General features: G+C 38.4%; 2 protein-coding genes and 1 non-coding gene across 7 annotated transcripts in view; 1 reads left to right on the top strand and 2 right to left on the bottom strand.

Annotated features, from left to right (window-relative positions):
* The window catches only part of LOC105676863 (uncharacterized), a 137,891-nt gene that overhangs the window by 53,558 nt on the left and 63,059 nt on the right, over positions 1-21,274 (top strand). The window lies entirely within an intron of this gene.
* LOC136999388 (nucleolysin TIAR-like) overlaps positions 1-21,274 on the bottom strand; it is a 93,962-nt gene that overhangs the window by 26,821 nt on the left and 45,867 nt on the right. The window lies entirely within an intron of this gene.
* Positions 6,276-6,926, bottom strand: LOC105676871 (uncharacterized). The gene is made up of 2 exons (XR_010889758.1): positions 6,666-6,926; positions 6,276-6,376 (listed from the first exon to the last, which is right to left on the bottom strand). It is a non-coding gene; the product is annotated as an uncharacterized protein (transcript).

Raw genomic sequence — 21,274 nt, 5'->3', positions numbered from 1 at the left:
GGATTCCACGCGAATGGCAAAAGTGGAAACAGTCTTTGAATGCCGAGATGCTAACGCAATTTTCGAATATCGAAAGAACGCTCCAAGTATCAATAGTAATCTTATTTGCAAAATATTGATACAAGAATACTTTTATCAAAAATATTGACGTAATCCGATAAAATAATTTTAGGTTTATAACATTTGGCTTATCAAAATATTTGTCTGTTTAAGTAACGGATCAAATAAATGATTCTTGTATTGTGATACTGTTATCACTTCTATATCTTCCAATCAATATCGCATATGCAAAGTTTCATTGAGTAAAAAAGCTTGCTTTGAAGTCGATTTTTTGATAAATAAAGTACTTTCTTTACGATGGAGTGTTTTATTTGTATCTTGCGATCATTCAATTATGATAACGCTAATGGAGAAGAAACTAATCAACTAATGTAAAATTTAGAATATGTTCAGTTATTCTTTAAAACATAAAGTATGAAACCGTCACAAATTACTTATCATAATCGGTCAAGGCAACGTTCTCATTTTTTATAAATGGAATGTGATATGCATATACTACGTACACGATTGCCTTGGAAGAACATATCAATTTCGGATATCGCGCCTGTCGATCAATTGATGCGTGGGTTTCAATAATCCGCTGGATTGTTATCAGCGCCGTACATAAATCGAAATATCGCACGACATACCGACGATAACCGATCGAATTTTAATCGGGGTCTCTGCAGAATAGCTGACGTGTGATCCCCTCGAAAATTCCGAGTAAAATACGATATGTCAGAAATCAATCTCACGGACATCATCATTGACTATTATCTAATAATATTAATTTAACATAACAATTTCTAATTAATAAGCAATCGAGCAAAGCGGACAACACAAAAATCTATTAATTTTTTTTACGTAATTTATGTAGTCTGAGTATTTTCGGAATTTAAATATTGATAGCTATATGAATAGCGACACCTGGCACTATTTCAGCACTTTATTAAAATAGCAATAATATATAAATCAACGTATTGAAACTGACGTATACATTTTATGCAATTAATATTGAATTGACCTCAAATGATGTACTCTTACGAGTTTTCCAGATAAAAAGGTAATGTTTCCAGAAAGACGTATTAAGCTGACCAATGCCGTTGCGAGTTTACGCCGTGATCTCCGAACCGAGAAAATTGTTTTCGGTCAAACGAAACATTTATAAGCCATAAAAAGCCTGCCGTTGCATTCGGGTCGAACGATCTATTAAATTTTTATGAGCTTTTTGTCGGAAACCTCGCAGCGCGTCCGAGCAGCGCACTGACTATGAGAACCGCTCTGGGTTCCCAGCTATGCCTGCATATAAAGGGTGTCACATAAAAACCTGATACACGGAAGTCGTATAAAGTTAATCCCTATCTGATTGAAATAAAAGAGTCATTTTACAATTTTTCAATATCGTTCTCCACTGCGATGAAACATTTGAATGCCGCGGCAGCGGCATATTAAGGTATCAAACTATTCGATTTATAAAAGGATATAAAGCTATTACGATATATTCAAAATCTTATTACACTTAAACTAGATTTGACACATTGTTTATGAGCATTAATTTATAGCGATTTGTATTATTTATATATTATATATAATATTTATCAATTAAGCGGTCGATTAGATAAAAACGATTAATCAAAGTTTGATTTTATCATCTTAATCATATTTATTAATAAATTTTGATATTGTCTATATTATTTTTCAATAGACAAGACGGCAGCAGTGAATATAAACGGCAAAAAAAGCAGCAAAATAAAATAATACCGTTTGAGAAAAAAATAAATTTTTTTAACTATTTAAATCTCGAATATTAATGTAAATTTGCTCGAGAAATTGGCATAATTAAACAGTTGCACAGAATGCTTGCCTTATAATCAACGTTTTTACTATTTGCAAGATATATCATGATTTACAACATTCTTGTTTATCGCACAATCGCAACGGTATCTTAACTATTGTAGTCGGTAAGGATTTGTGTTCGCGGAAGAATGATTTTCACACGTCAGTTTCTCGAAATCAAATCCGACGGTTTACTTGCAAGCATAAGCAAAGAGATGCCACCGTGCTTTCTGGAACAGAGGTTATTTTGAGAACGTTACTTGTGTTAGAGGAACGGGAAAGTAAAGACAAGAGGTAAAGGGTAAGAGAGCGAAGCGGAAGGGAAGAGGGTGAATGCGTCCAACTCCGCTTGTAATGAACTTGTGAATATTTAGTGGGGTAATTGCCCTTCGTGGCGAGTCTCGCCTGCGTCTACCGCTATAAGGGGTGTCCGCCAAATCCGGAAGCAAAACCAATATCAGTCGGCCACCTGTGCTCAGCTTGCACTTCGTCATATATACGTGTGCGCATCGGCTCCACATATCGATAATTTGATTTCCTCGGGGACACCGCAGGACGTCTGCTCCGTTTGGCCGACTCTACTCTTCCATTTTCGTAATATAACAAACAAAAAAGCTGTACACTTCATAATATAAAGTTATTGCAGAAATATATGCTGCCAAACTCTCATAATTTTAGGCATGTATGTTCGCAATTCAAAAACTCCGACAATAAGTGCGAGAAAGCTCAACGCATTCGCATTTTTCCAATAACCCATTCGATACATCGCAAATTGATTTTTCGCAATCGAACCGAAAAGAAACAGAAATGCCTGTAAAGATACGTGCTAGGAATTATCACGAGCTATTAGAATGGAAAAATAGAATTTTCTGCTATTTCCGTGGCTTTCAAAAAATGATGTTTTTGACGATTTACGTCGCTAAAGAATTCTCAAAAATTATTCTTTTATGCAAATTGTTTACAAACTCTATTTACAAAATTTGTATCTGCAAAACACTATTCTTTATCTTAATAGTTTTCATTTTGCACGAATGCTACGACGATGATGAAGAAATCGGAAAGCTTTAATATTTCCTATCCATGTAACTTGTGTGAACGTAATAAACATTTACGTAATCCGGAAGTACCATTTATTAAAGTATAATTTTCGTTGCTGCATTGCACAAAGCAATTTTGAAGATTTTTGCATTCTTCCAAGTGCCATTTTATTCGAACTTGTGCAACGTTACTGCAGCACGCATTGGATTCTTATATTGCTTTCAGCACATTCTTCTTTCAGAATACGTTACTTCGCGAGAGTCTAGATTTATAGTATCGCTTCTTAACTTCTATACAATTCGTACATTCAATATAAATATATATGCATATGTATGCATGCATCATAAATAAAGTACACACACATCGAATTTTATCGACACAAGTCATTGTGCAAAATGTTCTGATAGTTGATCATTTCGTGTTTGAGCCAAATTGCGTCCGGCGGAAGATATAACTTATTTTTATTTGAAAGAGCATTACATCGTGTTGTCTGTGTTTATCGATAATGAGAGTAATGATGAGTTGGAATCTTTAATTTTTCTAAAATGTTTAATTATAATTTTTATTTTACATTTGCTATTAATAGCAAACGTAACACGAGCGAGAAGAGACGCACAATATGATGTCAGTGATGGGAAAGTGATAATGGATATTCAATAAAAAATATTAGAAGCTCATGTAATAAATGTGCACGTCCAAGGAAACACGCAACAAAACTGTAATCTGCTGACGGGCGAAGCCTAAGCTTGGCGCGCGTCTCGTGCAACGGAGGCCTTCGCGTTCTTTGCACGCCATCTGAGCATTTTATAATCACTGTACCTCTCTTTCTCTTTTGTTTTTCTTTCCTCACTTTTACATTCTCTATCTTCCTTACTTAGAAAAATGCCTGGCTATTAATTTACCCTCGCCACTTGCGGCGCATAATGCCTTGACAGAACGTACCACCTGGTAAAACAAGCTGCATAAATTAAACATTGGATTATGTATTCCAAATATCCTTTATTTTCCGAACGAAGGAGAAGAACGTAAATGGGGAAAAGTTAAATGCAGTTTATCGTGAAATATGAGCGCGTAATTATAAATTGCATTCACATTTTCTACGAAAAACAAATGTATATATATATCATGAGTTTTTTATACAATTACGGCTTAATCACTGAAATACGACGATGTCAAAGAATCTTTTTGTTTTAACAGCAGCGTGCAGTCGTGTTATTTTATCTTTGAGTGCCTAAAATAAAATGAATATCCAGACAAACAGGATCAAAATAGTCCAGACATCCATATTCGTCAGCGCGAATAAAGAATAGTGTCTCGGCAATTATAGATTCTCTCTCGCTTCGGCGAAAATGACGAGCGATGAAACGCTACCGGATCGATCATCGGTACACACCTATCTCGCAGCGTATCTTATGACAACGACGGCAACCAATCGGTTTCCAATTTGATACAGAATAGAATCCATTAACAGAGCCCTCGTCGGCGCCTCCACCGACCGGATACATTTCGGCGAGTGTCAAGGTGGGAAATGGCAGAAGTAAAGCGAGAAGCCGGGTGGCGGATGTGACGGAAGAAAAAGGCATTGCGGGCGAGAGAGCGCGACAAGAGTGCGAGGAGGAGGGACGCGAGATGAAAAGGAACATACGAGATGCGCGTAAGCGAGCTGGCTGGCAGCCGGTAGCTGACTCGCACCGATAAGAAGTCTCGATCCGTTCGCCCCCGCAGTGCTCTCTGTCCGCCGCTTCCTTCGTACCTTTCCTTTTACGCGCCTCTTTCTCCTGTATTCTCCTTTTTGCAAGGAGAATACGACATTAACTGACGGACGGAGAGCGACATCGGCGCGATGTAACTTAGCGCGCCGCGGCGTAGATGTAGGCGACTAACTCTGTTGGAGCATTGAGTTCAAAACGAAATAGGGAATTTAAGTGTCACCGCTCTGTGATGAGGTCTTTCCTTGCTTCTGCTATCCTTCCCGTGTACTTCCTTTCACCTTAATCTTCTTATCCTCGTTTCTTTCACGGTTTGTCATCCTCTTGTTCCACACACGATAGGAGTATCCCGATCATTCGAAATTCTACGAAATTTTTAATCAGTGCTCTTGTTACCAATATATAAATTTTTTATCACAATAAAATTTTTAATATTTTAATTTAAATACATACAAGTTGTCTACGTCGCAAATAGTTTATTGTCGATTAAATATAAAAATGGAAAATAAAGATCCTTTATACTTGAAAAATTTGCAGACAATAAAATGTAAGTTTAACTCAGGTTGCGCGACAAGAAATATTTGGAAGTTTTTAACTTGATGCGAAGTACTTATTCCAAACGACCGTCATTGCGTGGAAGAGTTCTTCTAAATGCAGCAATTCCGTAAAAGTGCGAACGATTAAGTAGTAAATTTCTCGTGGCCTACCCATTCTCATCCATATGCGCGCAATTACTATTCCAAGTTCATTTGCCGCCGCCCGTTACATCTCCCGTAAAACGCACTTGCACACGAGTGCCAGTTTGACAATACAAACTGCCCGTTAAACTGTTGCTGTTAAATTGCGGCAATGTTCGCCGAGAGCGGGAAGATCTCTGCTATCACTTGATTCGAGATATACATACGTATCCCAACGCCAAATACTTGAGTTTAGTTTCAGCATACACCGGGATAGTTTCTGCGTTACGCTCGTAAAAACAAATTAACATCTACGTCCATCGCACTTCCAAAGATACAATACATCCGCAAATGAATTCATTTTCGCGTCCAAATCTATCCGCGAAACCTCTTATGTGGGATAATATTCGTTGAAACGACAATTTACTTTGTAATTACTAAATTTTAATAAAATATTTTTTATACATAGCACAAAAAGCGTCATGTTTTATAACTGTGCCGAATTAAATATATTTAGAGCTAACAAAATTACACACGCGATTGCCGATGTCAAAATTAATTATTTATCACTAATAATTATCGTTATATTGAATTTTCTTTATTTCTTCTGTGCTATTATTGTGTTACGTTTACTAATAATGATTGATTAAATTAAAATAAATACGACATACAATTTTAAATAAAGAATATATATTTATTAATTAGGAAAAATATGTACATAAAAGTCGTTTGTACAAGCCGTGTGGTGATCGCATGGGAAAGCAATATTTATTTATTATTTTATCGTTGTTGGCAGTTACGATGTCATAGATGTAAATTAATAACCTTCAGCTTTGCAGCCAGCCGATGCTGGAAAATCGCACACTTTTTTGTCGGGATTGAAATGTAAGCCCTCAGGACACTCCATCACAATTGCTCGGCCATGGTCACAAACAAAGTAATGTTTACAGTTGGAAGGGTGTGGTATGATGATGGCTTCTTTTTCGTCATCATCTGAATCTTCTGGACATGTGACCTCTTGAGCCTGGGCGTAAAATGTAGCCACCAGGCATACCACAAGTGCGAGATAAAGTGTAGCTGAAATATGTCAAACAGATTAAGAAGATTATAAAAAATAATCATTTTATCACTTGTCTTGAATTGGATAATTATTTTGCAAAAATGCAAATTTAACGTAAAATATAATGAGAAACAAATTTTTGTAACTGTGTATTTATAGTACACACATTATAAATCTTAATTTGATGAAAAATATTGAATTAATTACTGCAAATAATAATATTATATATTTGTTACATCGTAACGATCAATCTTTTGCTCATTGCATAAAATGCCGATCACATTTTACTAGCAATAACAAACTTACCTTTCATATTGTCGTTTGAAGAAATTTGGGTCTTTTCTTGACACTTTACACTATGCGAATCGCATGAAGTGATCATTCGATTGCCTAAGATCTCCTTATATACCCGATTAATGGATTCTCTTTATCAGCCTACTTAAATCGCTATATTGCTCCTACCCTCTCTTGACGTTCATACCCTTATCAATCGCGCAGGTAATACTATTGCGATAAAGCTACGATTTCGTGGAATGTTTCAAGTGTGGCTCAAGTGTAAACGTCACGATTACGGATAGCGATTCACATTTGAGCAGCTGCAAATCATAATTGAAATGCTAAGAAGAAGGGGAGTTGAATAAATGTAAAAGTATGATTGAGTAAATGAGAAAGGGAGGGATTTATGAAGATTAGAACGAAATAAACGAAATATACGATCGAGCACGAGAGAGTTGGGGTGGAGTAAGAGGAAGCGAGAGAGGAGAAGGATGCTGGCTGACACTCGGACAATGCCGGCGTGGTGCTGTCGCGTTCGGTTCCTGGTTATGGCGGGTGCACAATGCCTATTGTCGGGCAACCCACCATACAAACGTGTGTGCTGACGCTTTCACACAACGGCTAGCTCTACCTCTACCTCTGTCTCGTCGGCTCCGCTCTCGCTTCATCGCTATACTTTCCGTTCTGTCGAAGACGAACATAAAATCTTTCTTTTTCTGGTAACGCCATCGTTTCTCATAAACGTTTCGACAAGACCAATAAGATATCACGCAAAGAACAATATTGATCTTTTTTTTTCAAATGATATTGTAGAAATGGCGTAAAATGAGATTGAGGCGGAAGGTGGAAAGGTGCGAGAGCGGAAGAATCATATTTGATCGTTATGGCTTAGACGGTACTATCTGAATATCGTTGCAAAATTGAATAAGAATTGTGTGTTTCGGTCTTATCGTGACACAAAAACTATAAATTATGATAAAAATATTCACACAGAAATCTGTAGATAGAGATATAAAATAAAGAATGAATGCGACGTTTGCAGCTAAAATGATAAATATCGTTATCTCAAGAGCTATATATGTTAAGAGTTAATGTCATAAATTAATCGCACATTATCAATATATTTACTCGAACGCGCGCGGCCTGTTTATCTCGAGTTAATCTTATTTTTAATATTGATTTCTATCTTATACATTCAATATTTTTCATGAAACCGGATCTATGTTAAAGATAGTTATAATATAACTTTGATCGCTCTTTCTGTGATGTTAAAAAATTCATGTAGGTATTTCCATTTCATTATTCGTAGAAACAAAGAATAACTCATTATGAATCGTATCGCATTTGTAATATGCCGAAGTAATGCGAAACCCGAAAAGCGAAGAAAAAAAACTCCTTTGTAAGAAACAGTAAGTAAGGCGAGAAAGGCGAATTTGTTCTGCCACTTTATCAAGATGTGCATAATTTGAATTCAATCGTTTGCAAATCACGATCTCGTTCACGTCTTAGTCCCGATTGTTCGGAACTGCGCGGAAATTGGTTCACTTTAGGAAATGAGACATTTCAATCGACACGGAGGAACGATTGTTTGAAAATGGTTGAACGGAAAATCGTCATTTTCTTGAAACGTGCAAAAATTTTGAGTCTCTCAATAGCAAAGTCAAGTTTGATTTATGCGATTTATACGTTATTTTATTTATCATTTAACTGTGAATTAATTATAATCATTACGATAACCAAAACAATAATTTAACAAACAATCTAATAAAATAAAAGACATCTTTATCTAAACCGGTCTCACAAAGTTTAAAAAATGCTATATCTGGAACACGTGGAAACGTTAGCGTTAATATTTCCATTCTTTGTCGTTCGACTGTGCAGAGAGAAGAGAGAAAGAGAGAATTCGGTCTCCCATACTCTCACCATATTGGCATACACGCCGCCTGCGTTTTACGGCCATATTCAGCAATTTTGCATATCGAGGCCAAGCGTGTGTATGTGCGTACATTATAGGGAAAAAAGAGAGAAGGGGGGAAGAGAGGCGAACCCATCGCCGTCCTTTCTTCTCTAGCGCCATCAGAACTGCTGCAAGCCCATTCACCTTTTCCACACCGATTCACATATATACGGCAATCGCAGACCTTCTTGAGAGCTCAATTTATCGCGGAACGGCCTCCGCCGCCGCACCGGTACAAAGCGTGCCGGTGTGCGGGACGTATACCCTCCTTCGGAACAAATTGTCATAATTGAATAACCAAAGAGATAAGCGAGCCCTGCTTTGACCGTGAGCGCGCTCACGTAACTTTGGCAACGGCCTCATACGGGTCGATCCATTTAACTCTGAAGTGCCTCGAGTCCACTTCGTGCTCGATTCTAAACTCTCCCCCTTTTCATGCCTACACGCGTTCGTTTTTACGATTGAGTCGACCAAATCGACCCCTGCTTTAAAATTTACGCTTCATTTGTCTCGATTTCTGCACGGAAAGAATTTATCATTGATGATTTTAAAAAGTAATTATAATTATACGAAATATTCCGCATGCACTTTCAATCATACTAGATCAAACTATTTTTATTAATTATCTATTAATTAATGTGTATAAAGAGCACTATTGTTAGAAGTAGTAAAGTTTTATAATGATTGTGATACATTATTTAAAATCGATTCGGACTCTGCAGCGACTTTTTAATAGTACTATTATAGAGATAAGACAATCGTAAAATTGTGCGATTTATTCTGATCAGAAAGGAAAGGCGGCACAAAAGAAACACTTGATGAAGCTGATGGAAAAGGTTGATACGAAATAAACGAGATCGAGCGGAAGTGGAGGATGCGGATATCGGGGATAGCTTTAACGGTCTTTTGTTTAGCTGACTCTGCCGTTCGCCGGCATGCCGGTAATTGCCACAATGCGGGGTGAAAAGCCAGAAAAAGTACGGCACAGTTGGAAATCAGAGAAAACGGTTAATCGAATGACAAGTCGATCGCTAATTTCACTCTTGAGATATGTCGGCCGAGTTGTATATGCAGGAAAAAGATTGTACAGAAAACATTTACTTTCTAAATTAATTCTTAATTTTATCCAAAATTAATGTGCGCGCGTGTGTGTGTGTGCGCGGGCGCGTAAAAAGAATTTTGTTAAAAATTTTCTAGATTTTTATTTTTCGATAAACAATAACACCAATTATTGTTTTCCTCATCGAAAAGCAAATTAAAATTGATCAACAAAATCTCCGAATTGGAGATATGTATGTACATATCGGCATTCGCATTAGACAACCAGTTAGAAACTTGTTGCTGTGATTTACAATCATGGGGCAGGCAAATTGGGGAGCAGTCGGGAATATGTCATAGATTTGTGCCTATGAGAAGTGGTATTGCGGACACAATTGCTTCTGGCGCGAGGAATGTAACATGTGGTCACGCGATACCGTTTCGATTGCGCTCATTACGGATTTATTAGATTCGTATTCTATTGCTCCTACCTCACTATATAAAGAGCGGAATTATTGAATTTTATATTGCATCCGAAGAAACCGCGTTTATTAAACACATGCTACATCATCCTATACAGGAAAGATTTTAATTTTTTTTCGAAATATTAATTTCTTCAAGCGCAAAAAGTTTATTAATTTCCATGAAATATACATTCATCTATAAAATTTTGCCACCAAATCTCTAATCTTTAGTACAATTAGTATTATAATAATGAGAATTATTTTAGTTTTTAAAGAAAACTTTTTTAATTAAAAACGATCAAATAACGCTGAAATTTGTACTGAGTTTCTTCGTGCGAAACAATTTTTGTTTTAGAAGATCAAAGACGGTAGAAGAGAGAGAGAGAGATATATATATATATATAGTAATATCTGATTCAGTAGCGCGTGGTCTCTGTGGTCATCTGATATTTATAAAGAAGCATGAATTACGAAGACCGCATCCGGTGAGTTGCGGAGCGTGCTTTGTATTACAGTGCTGCACAATGAAACGTTTGCAATTTAAATTGGAGAGAGATAAACCAGATATATTTTTTCCAATAGTGTACAGAGTAAATAAGAAATAACAGCGACGTGGATATAAAATCTTTGGAAAGATTCGTAATTTCAAAAAATTTTGGACTCTAGTTTATTTATTATTTATAGATTATTTGTAGAACAAGTATTAAATATTAAAAGAAAAATTAATGTAACAATGAACACTTTAAGTCTATAGCCGTGATCGAGTTTTTATTGAATAATTAAAAATGTCACTGGCAGAGCTCTTCGCTCTTATGATCTCAAGTGGAGGAGGTCCCTCTTGAAATTTGCATAACTGCTTCAACGATAGGAGCTTGCTTGAAATATGGCGTTTTATTATTTTCAAGGCACTTCACCCGGTTAAACGTAGAGAACGACTAAAAGGTGAGCACAAGAGGATCAAAAGCAATAAGAAGATAATTTTGTTTAGGAATGCTAGTGCGTACAACTTCAATCCAATAAAAGTCAAATACGACTATAATTTTATTGGATTCTGTCAAAATTTCTACTCAAGCTTCTTTATGGATTAATTTCACTCGAAAGATATGAAATAGTGATATGTCTGATACTTTTATTTGATTTTGTTTTCTTAAAATTATTATGCAGAAATATACGAAGGAAATTGAGAACAGTAGCTGCCAATATGCAAGATATTGGCTGACCAAGGTAGAAGATACTACTGTGACTAGTAGTGCTGCCGGTGCAGCAGATATAAAATAGGGTTCTTGATAAAGAGAGCGACAGACGGACGACGTGACATTTATCGCACGTGTTCCACATGTCGACATTACGATTTCGAAAAAATGGCGCCTTATCAACGTACCGCTATGCGTATACCGCTATATATATAAAAATACCTAGCCGTAATATGAATGCCATAGTGTGAAAATATTCTTCAAAAAAGTCGAATGCCGCATTCGCAAGAGACAATTAAAATTTTGCATAGAATGGTCCTTTTTACCATCACAGTAATGCAGTTTTTAGATAACTCACTAATTATACCAATATAATGTGGTAATTAATCACGGCAGTCACAACAAATGCATTACGATGTGCAAAAAAATTGCACGTAATGAAGATTCCATTCGCGTTTACAGCACTCGTTTTCATTACATAAATAAACTAAATACCGCGTTCCACAAGTAAGTATAATTACACGAATAATTATTTCTTTGTCGTCGCGGAGGGAACTACCTTACAAGAACGATTACGCGGTCGTATTCTCTTCAAGAGGAGGAGAGGGGAGGGCATACTAAATGTCTGCGCGACTATTTCCTACATTACAATGAATTTCGGAGAGGCTTTAAGCACTGAATATTAAGAACATTTCGTCGTGCGACAACTCGTTGGTATTTACACGGCTTTCAAGGCCAGTTTGCGAATTACTCTTGCGCCCTGCCCTTCTCGGTCACCTAGCAAATTTCCGTGTCGTCCCCGCTAATCATCACCGTGCACTCCCAAGTTTCAAAGAGAAATGAACTATTCATTGCGGTCGACCCCCTTTACGACTTTCGTAGCCCCTCACATCCCTTACTTACTTATTCTCTTTTCCGCATTACCGGAGGTGTTCTCTCTTCATTCCATAGTCATCGTACGTCTTTCTCACTCACTCTTTCAACGCCCGATTACGTTCAAATTCTATTTCTCATCTTCTAGAATACACACACAGACTTCAGTATGGGTACCTTTGTTGATCCCCTCGGTATATCCTATCATAACACTAAATAATTCTATTTAATTATCTGCCCTTTGCTCTATATATCAGCCGCTTGAATGAACGCAAGATATAATTTATTACGCTTTCCGTGTCAGAATAAGCAGCTTACCCAGGTATTATCTGTTACTACCATTTCAATATTGTCATTTTTCTTTCGGCTTTTACTCCGCCACGGATGCTGTAAATAATGTATATATTGCAAAATTATTTATTTTACTTGTATTTCAAAAGCACTTTAATAATTCAAATTAGTAAATTAATTAAATAATAAAATTTGTAGTAAACTAATTATAAAATAAATAAGTTTTCTATTTTTCGATAATATCTAACAAACATTTGTTTGATCCAATATGAAATAGTAAGCTCCGTTAAATAATAGAATAATAAAAATTTACGAGAGGTATATTACGATTTATTAAAAAACTAATGTATCTCAATAATGGCTTAATATATTTGTTCAAAATGTAGTATATTATTATGCAAAGCTTTGAGTTTAATAATGTATTCCCCGCCACGCCGAAATTGATTCAGTAATTACAGTATACTGCATAACGAAGAGAACATACGCTACAATTATTTTATATTTTAATTATGTCTATAATAAAACTGATGTCATATGTGTCATGCACACATTTTCCGGTAAAATATAATTAAGAATGTATTTTGTATTAATTAATCTGCCACACTAGACAAGATAGACAACGAGAGAAACACATATCCTTCGATATTCATCAACGAGGCGGGCAGACGTGCTAAGATATTCAAATGTAGCATGTATCGTATTAATCTGCAACGAGATACGAAATTAAGTTATAAACGCAAACTTAATTGCATCGCCACCGTCATACATCCAACATAGGCGGTAAGTGCTTGAACTTGCATTATAGAATTTATCTCAGCCATTAATGTACTAAATCAAAATGATTATTATTTTATGAACGCATTCAAAGATCTGTTAAAAATGTTGCACAAATGTTACAATGTTTTGATAATGTTAGAAATAAGAAAATAAAATAATCTCGCGTGCGCGCGTTTTGTATAAAATGTTGAAAAGATATCAGCGAATAAAATCCGTGTGATCAACGAGTAATCGCGCAAAATCTTGGTAAGATTTAACGATCCACCGGCAATTGCATTGACTTCCGACGATTGTTTCTGGGAGAAAATGGACTCCAGAAGTCGTCTAATTGTAAGCTATATCCGACGATCTGCTAGGCATCGATCCTCATTATAACGTCGCGAAACCATCACGATGCACCTAGAAACCGGATCTGAACACCTGAGGAAGACTCATTGAGTTTCTCCATTTGCATCGTGCATGACCTATTTCCATAACATTATCGTAATACTGGCATAAGCGCTGCCGGGTAGCATGACGCGGGAACGACATCGTCGCTGCTGTTGCGATCATCTCCGTTCCTTGTGTATGGAAATTACAGGCGGACATGACATTCGTAATAATCTTGTTATCAACTAAGGTCTAAATTGTCAAACGCGAAAAATGTCAGATATTCTGATTTTTATAGCTGCTATTTATTAGTGAAGTGAGTATTTTCTCGATTTACGTCCGTTCGGTTTATGTTTGGCTTACAATCCTCGACAAGAAACGTTCTCTCCGTAAATTCTTCGTTAAACGTTGAAATTTTATTTATCGTAATCGTGCTTGCCGCGACCCCGTGGAGACTAAGTAGCAGCGTATTTTCCGGACCGGTCGCGAGGAGGAACAATGAAATGAGCAAATAACTAGATTCTCACGCGCAACGGAACAATAATGGCACCGGGGGAAATTTTTCACGGACTCGTGGGCAAAATAATTTGGCAACAGATGCGTCGCGTCGCGTTTTCCGAGCCACCCGACCAAGAATAACGGAGCAGGAGTGGAGCGGAAAGGGTGGAAGGGCGACATAAGCGACGGGGGTGCTTCGTGCACCAGGAGCGCCACATCGAGGTGACACATTTTCGGGATCTGCAATTGCGGCATTCTTGTTATCGCAAAAAACGCGAGATAATATTGAAAAAGCTGGAAAAATATATGTTTGTCGAGAAATTGTATTTTATTTTCGTAGATGAACATGTTATGCACTTCTTGAATATTATTTTTTCAAAACGCTTATTTTATCAAACAATTTAAAATACAAATACGCCTTAAACGATTCGAGTTTTTAAAGCAAAATCATTAAATAGTGCACGAACTTAAATGTACATAAGACGTAAATAATTAACATAGTTGCAATGTCGATATGAAGCAATACATTGTCCCCAATGGATCAGGAATACTAAATCGTAAGATATTGATCACTATGGAATTCTAACAATGCAATCGGCATTTCGATAATAAAGCCCGGAGGTGATGTATGGCGAAACACTTGTTAGTAATTAGATAACTGTTAAATGCAATCAGGTCGAAGTTAATACAACTTACATTGCAGAAATTTATGTTGCTTGTACATCACAAAATAAGATACATATAAAATAAAGACCGGACAAAAATGACTCTCGATGTATCTTCGTCATATCTTTGCAGATATTTATCATCGCCATAATCAAAATTGTTATCCACACCGCCAATATTTACTTTCTCTGCGAAAGAAATCAGTGTTGTATAAAGAATAAGAATATTTTTGAAAAGTTTAATACTTTCCTTACGCGAGACAACATTATATTGTGCGAATACATGTTACGAAATTTGATATCCACTTGAAGGATTTTTTTCGCCCGAATAACCGGAGGCGCCTAGGCTTCTACCTAGTGGCGTATGCTTTCACGAAGTGTGGCGTAAAACGATTCGACCCTCGCAAGATCGAAGGGTGACACGTCGCAAGGATGAGAAAGGCCACAGACAGAAGAAGTGGAAAGAGGAGCCAAGAAAGGTAGATGGGGTACAACTTAGAAATAACAAGGCCGAATGACAAGAAAACAGAGAAGAAGTTGAGGCAGGGGAGAGGAAGGCCCGTTCTGTTAGGAGAGAGAAATGTCTCGTGCCAGAAGCGATGCAGGGAGAGGGGGGGGGGGGAGGGGATAGGGGAACAGAATCGCTCTGACGAGAGCGCGGGGGCAGGCGGGCGGGGGTAGGGTGTAAAGATAAGAGCGTTACGTGAGCGACTCATTAAGGGATGCAAATTAACCGGTGCCAACGACGTTGCCTAGCTCCCTTGAAACTTCGGGGCTGAGCACCGTAGACCAACCACCGGCGTTACCTGCGGTAGTCGCAGTTTGCCAGAAGTGCAACGTGCTTCGAAGCCCCATTTGAGTGTCTTTCGTAAGCATAGTACCTATCATCCGTGCGCGCGCGCGCGCGTTTGATGGCATCTTCGCGGATGGAAACGGAATAATGCGACGACGGTGCACGGAGCATCGTAGCACCGCAAAGAAGTGCAGATTTATCTGAACGCGAAAGAGGGGAGATCCACCGAATGGTTGTTGTCTCACGTTTTATCGTGCACCACGCTGCGCGCAGTTGCGCATTCGTCTCACGACGAAGGATTCTTGGTGGTGCTCTGTTTCGCAACACAGCGGTAACGGAACGTATTATTCAGCAGTCTCAGTGAAGGCTGCCACGGTATTTACTGTCTTTATGTGTTACGGCGTTTACGAAAGTTTTATCGAACGAGATAAATAGAACACATTGTGCAACTAACATCGATTACGGCGGAAGAAACTCTTTCTCTTTTAAATAAATTAACATTGAGAGTAAAGTAGAGACTGATATACCGACGCTTTTCAAATTTTTAATCAGTTGATAAAAAGAAACTGTAGAAAAATAAACCAAGCTGTGCAATCGTGATAAACGCACTAATTAAATAAACTATTGGCCTACTTTATTTGCAACGTTGATTTACTTAAGCAGTTGAGTCTCATTTAGTACAATTGTTCTTCGTCTTTTGTACAATTTAATATCAAGACGGAAGAAATTTTGATAATAATTCGCCTAAATAAATACGGATCTGACTGTCAAAAAAACAAATAGAATTTTGCTTTGGCTTTCAAATTACTGATACAATTTTTTAGTTATTTGGAATCTAAAAACGAGGAAGAGAGAAAGGAAGAAGCAGCCAAGCAATTTGTCACTCATAACTTGATGAATCCGCAATCAACGCGTGTAAACAGCTCGCTTGTGCGGAATTCTGTAAAAAGTTAAAAGCAAGGAAGCATGAAGTTTTAGTGGTAAATAACAGAGCTTCTACTTGGCTCGGACTTAGCTTTTCCTCTTTCCTTGGTATATTATAGCAGCTTCCCTGCTGAAGTAACTAAATAATTTTCAGATTAGATCGTTTACCAACTTGTTTATTTACTCCGTATAATGGACACAGTGTGCATTTCAGACACATCATGTACGTGCTAATTTTTGAGATTCCTAACGTTTATTTCGTTCCCTCGAAATCTTTCTACGACGCTTTTTATGGCCCAAGACAACTCCGAGAGTTCGAAAGGCTCCCTTATAAATGACTGTCCAGCTAACCTATGATTTATAACAGCTTTTAGCTTGCACGGTCGCAAAAAATTACGCCCGAGCAGAAATATATCCGCAGACGGAGGCAAACTTTTCATGAGAGACACGACCCCTACTACTCTGTAAAAGAGAATACTAAATTGAAAGATTTTAACGGTAGGGACGGACTCTCAGGCTGCAAATGTCGAGCAGCGGAAATCCATTTGCTGTCATCAGTAACATAAATTTTGTACTAGCGCGTCGAATGAGATAGATTCTAATTGTTGCATAAATGAAATGATTACACGTACAATAAAGAGCGCGTTTGCGATATTATAATAATGCATATTGCATTATTTGAAGTGCTTACGCAGATCACAGTTATTGGTTTGCGTAAGTTTGTTATAATTATGTTTCAATCATTGTCATCATTATCATAAGTTATTAACGATCCATCGATTTGTCACGATGTACGCAGAGGTTCGCGTGTTCGGTTTAAAGAGCATTTATTATCACTAAGCAAATTCTTATTGATCGAAAATAATTGCATGTCTCCTCCGATCAATCGATAGAATTAGTGAGATTTGCAAATGCGAGGAAATCGCCTCCTGCAAGGGAGCTTAATCAAGAAGGAATGCGCTCGATGCTAGTGCGTAGGAGGAGCTGATGGCTGAACGGCGTTCCACGGCTGCTACCGGGCGTTCTTAGAGAGTATTAGTGACCACTCTCGAGATCACCCAAGGGCCTACCCTACGAATTTCCGGTCTGAACTACTCGGTTCATTCTCCCGACTCCCACCTCTCGTCGTTAATTCATCCCCAGTAGATTGACTAAAGATACGAGGGATTCGTCAACTAATGCGCGCGTTCGACTGTGTAAGGGGAAGGTAATTTACGTACATTTAGTAGCTCCCATTGTCTATCGTATCCACCGACACGACAAACGTGACATCCCTTACATGTAGATGTCGCGCGAGGAAACACGTATACTCGCAAAAGTTTGGAATGTCAAAGTTCAAATTAGTCCGAATTACCACTCGCCTTAATTCTCACGGGAACAACAAATATCAGAATAGCGTAAATCTGTCCTCCGGTTTCAAGCTTGTAAATATACATAATTTCTCTTTCACTCAAGAATTATCTTCCCTTGAAAGTAAATTTCCTATTCTTTGTTCTTTAGAAAACATTAATAATACAATTAGAGCAAATAGAGAGAGAGAGAGAGAGAGAGAGGGAGAGAGAGAAAGAGAGAGAGAGAGAGTTGTCCACACTTTTAATATATTTCAAAAGTTTGTGCACTACGCGTAAAGTTTTAGAAAGGTTCTAAATAGGCCGTTAAGTGGTACAGATGTCCCCAAGTTTCCAGAGACAAGCGCTATTGGATCGTCAACGCGGCATCAGACCGCGCGTTGGGGAGATCGTTCGTCTGGTAAAGAACGTTGATGGAAAATGACATTATCTTTCGGTATAAGTCGGTCGAGTCACCAGAGGGGACGATTCGTAATTGCTTAAGTTAAGGAATGCGCACCGCGCTCGGACGTACCGGCGAAAGCCGGGCGAAAGAAGAATGAAGAAACGAGTGGGAGTGAAATGGGGACGGCGGGAAACGGGCGGAGGAAGGAGTACGCCGAGGGTAAGTTCAAGACCGTGGGATGGCTATGAATTTAAATTTCTCTAATTAGGACGCGCGGGAGACGTAGTGACGCTGTTGGTAGCTTTCCCTTCGGATCCCTCACTGCCCTCTCTATCTCTGTTTCTTCTCCTTCGTTCGTCTCCCGTCCGCTTATATTCTCTGCTTCTTCGTCAGGTCCCTTATTCTCTCTAGCGCGATCCTTATCTTCTGTCGTTTTCTCAGTCCCCTTCGTCGCGTATTCCCTCGCTCTCGGTGTCTCGCCATAATACTGTACTAGCCACAAAACCCCCGCGCTGAAGTAACTCAAGTAAGAGGTGGCTCGCATTGCCGTAGTTGACACCACCTGACTCAGATTTGTTGCTTCTCACGTTCTAACCGAAATTTATTTGAAGCCCGCTAGCGCGGGTTAATTAACGTCTCCCCCGGGATAGAGTTAGTCCGCTCTGGCGTGGCGCGCAAGCTGAAATCGCGAGTGCGTACAAAAGCGAAGTAATCGAACATGCCCGTACTGTGTCGTGTGAGTAATTGAATGGCTAGTGGTATAACTCAGCGTGTGAGCGGTCGATGCCTGAATCGAGATTGCTCGTATAGCTTCGACGCACCGGCTTCTCTTTTATCTTTCGTGCTGTTTTCAAAAAGCCATATTGTTCGCCGGATTAGTTTATTTGTTTATCTCGTGCATTAATAAATATCTCATACATTAGCACTATATAAATCTTTATTTTTACTCAATATAACCTATATAACCTAAATATAAGCTTAATAAATATTACCAGAAGCATAAAGATACTTTATATAATTCGTATCACAAAATAAATAATCCTTAATAAGTCATAAATATGCACTATTTGCAAAAAGTAGCAGAAAATTTCCCAAAATTATTTTGATAGTCGAATTCAATGCTTATCTACCATTATCTGTCTTGATGAATCGCCTGAACAGCGGTAAAAAATTTTCAGGGAATTTCAGCAACCATTAGCGAGAAAAGTACTAAGCCGGCGATTTAAAAAAAGTTTCCGTGGTGCATACATTAACCGGCGTAAATGTGTTCTTCTGCGCCGGTGTGTACGAATCTTAATTCTTTCTTTGTTATCTCCTTCCACTAATTCACGATGATGGTAAAGAAGGGGGAGCAGAAAAAGAAGGGAATAAAGTTAAAGCCGCAGTCGCAGCTAACATTTTTCGTTGCCTTTGTCTTGAAAGATTAAAAGCTTAAAATGTTCACGGCCAATCTGTATATTTTACCAGCCGATCAGGAGTACAATGATTATTTTATAGAAATTTGTTCGTAAATAACATAAGTAAATAGCATAATTTGCGAGTAATTATTATCGGATAAATAAACCTACAAACTATAGGATGTCAAAATTAGCCAGAATGTCACAAAAACAAGCCGCCGATTACGAATTTAATTAGAAGCAAACTACAGTCAAATTCGTAAAAATGTGATAATTAAAAATATTGATTATCGGAGAGCGAGCGGCGCGATTGAGCGGAGTGGTCCCGTACATCTGTTCATTAGGTAATGAACTTATTAAATCAGAGAAGCGCGGTGTGGCGGGAAATTTTACCTATATCTACGATCTCCCTTTGCTCGTTATTCGTTTAATTATCTGGAAATACTGCAAAGGTTAATTGTAATTGGAAATAATAACAAGTTGAATGCTGTTTTTTTTTTTTTTTTAACAACACACAATTATGCATCCGCCGAAAAATCTGGCGTGTACAACACTTAAAATATGCGTAAAACGAGTGGTAATCCTATTAATACGATTGATTGTTATTTACGAGAGAAGAGAAATTTGCAAAAGTGCACGGAACTCATCACGTAACAGTACTTTAGTTTAATTAGTGCGACGAGAAGTAATTCCACGAAATGTTCGTTAATTTTTGTAATACAAAAATATTTTGCGAATAATTCTTTTAAGTGATTTTTCTAAATTTGAATCCGCAATTCCGCCAGTTTCATAGCTTATAGCGAGAGGCCCTCTAACCCGCATAACCAAATTAACGTAGAGAAACGTTCGTGATACAGGTTTACCTTGCTACAGTTTAATCCCGCGTTCCAAGTCGCGTCCAGAATGAAGCGGTGGTGGTGTTGGTGCACGCGCCGAGGGCGAGGAGTGACGTAAAATTTAAGAACCACCCGCATTAAAATCACTGCCTCTGCCAGTATTTCAGCGGCTCCCTCCTTGTCGCTCCTTCTCGCGCGCGCTTCTTCTCTCGCCTCTACGCGTTCTCTCCGGTTTGCGCAAAGGGTGAAAGCATCGGGCAAGAGATGGAGATAGAGCGAGAAAGAGAGCGTGAGGAGAGAGGAAGAAGAGAGGAGAGGCAGTATATAAAGGGTTCGCAAAGTGACTCGAATTGCCGCACAGTCGACTTTACGAGACGGGGTATTGCTAATATCAGAGCATAAGGGCCACCTCCACCCTCCCCCTTTCGATCCGGCAGCCACCTTCCTCTCGAGCCCTTTACCGCTGGCAGAAGCCGGCAAGTACGACGATTCTGCCGAGGCTCCTTAACCATTCGACCCTCCGCGACATTTTTAGTGGCCATCAAAAACCGACGCCGGCTTAATTATTAGGGCAGGAGCGCAGAAATTGGCGTCCCACCTTCTCGCCACCATCTCCCGACTGCTATTTCTACCGTTTCGTTGCGCCATTCGTTCATTTGTTCACCGGCTACGTTCTCGATAGTCCTCCGAGACACAACTACGTGAACAGCTTAGAGAATCTTTCCTGCTTTGAAGGGCCTTGAGAAGTTTATAGAAACTAAGGAAACGAGAAGCGCAATACACCAAGAGCACTTTCAGTTATTGGTGTACTCTGTGTTTTATTGAAGAAT

Source organism: Linepithema humile, chromosome 4 (genome assembly GCF_040581485.1).
Source record: "Linepithema humile isolate Giens D197 chromosome 4, Lhum_UNIL_v1.0, whole genome shotgun sequence".
In the NCBI taxonomy this organism is placed as follows: Eukaryota; Metazoa; Arthropoda; class Insecta; order Hymenoptera; family Formicidae; genus Linepithema; species Linepithema humile.
This window is presented reverse-complemented; position numbering and strand designations above follow the sequence as displayed.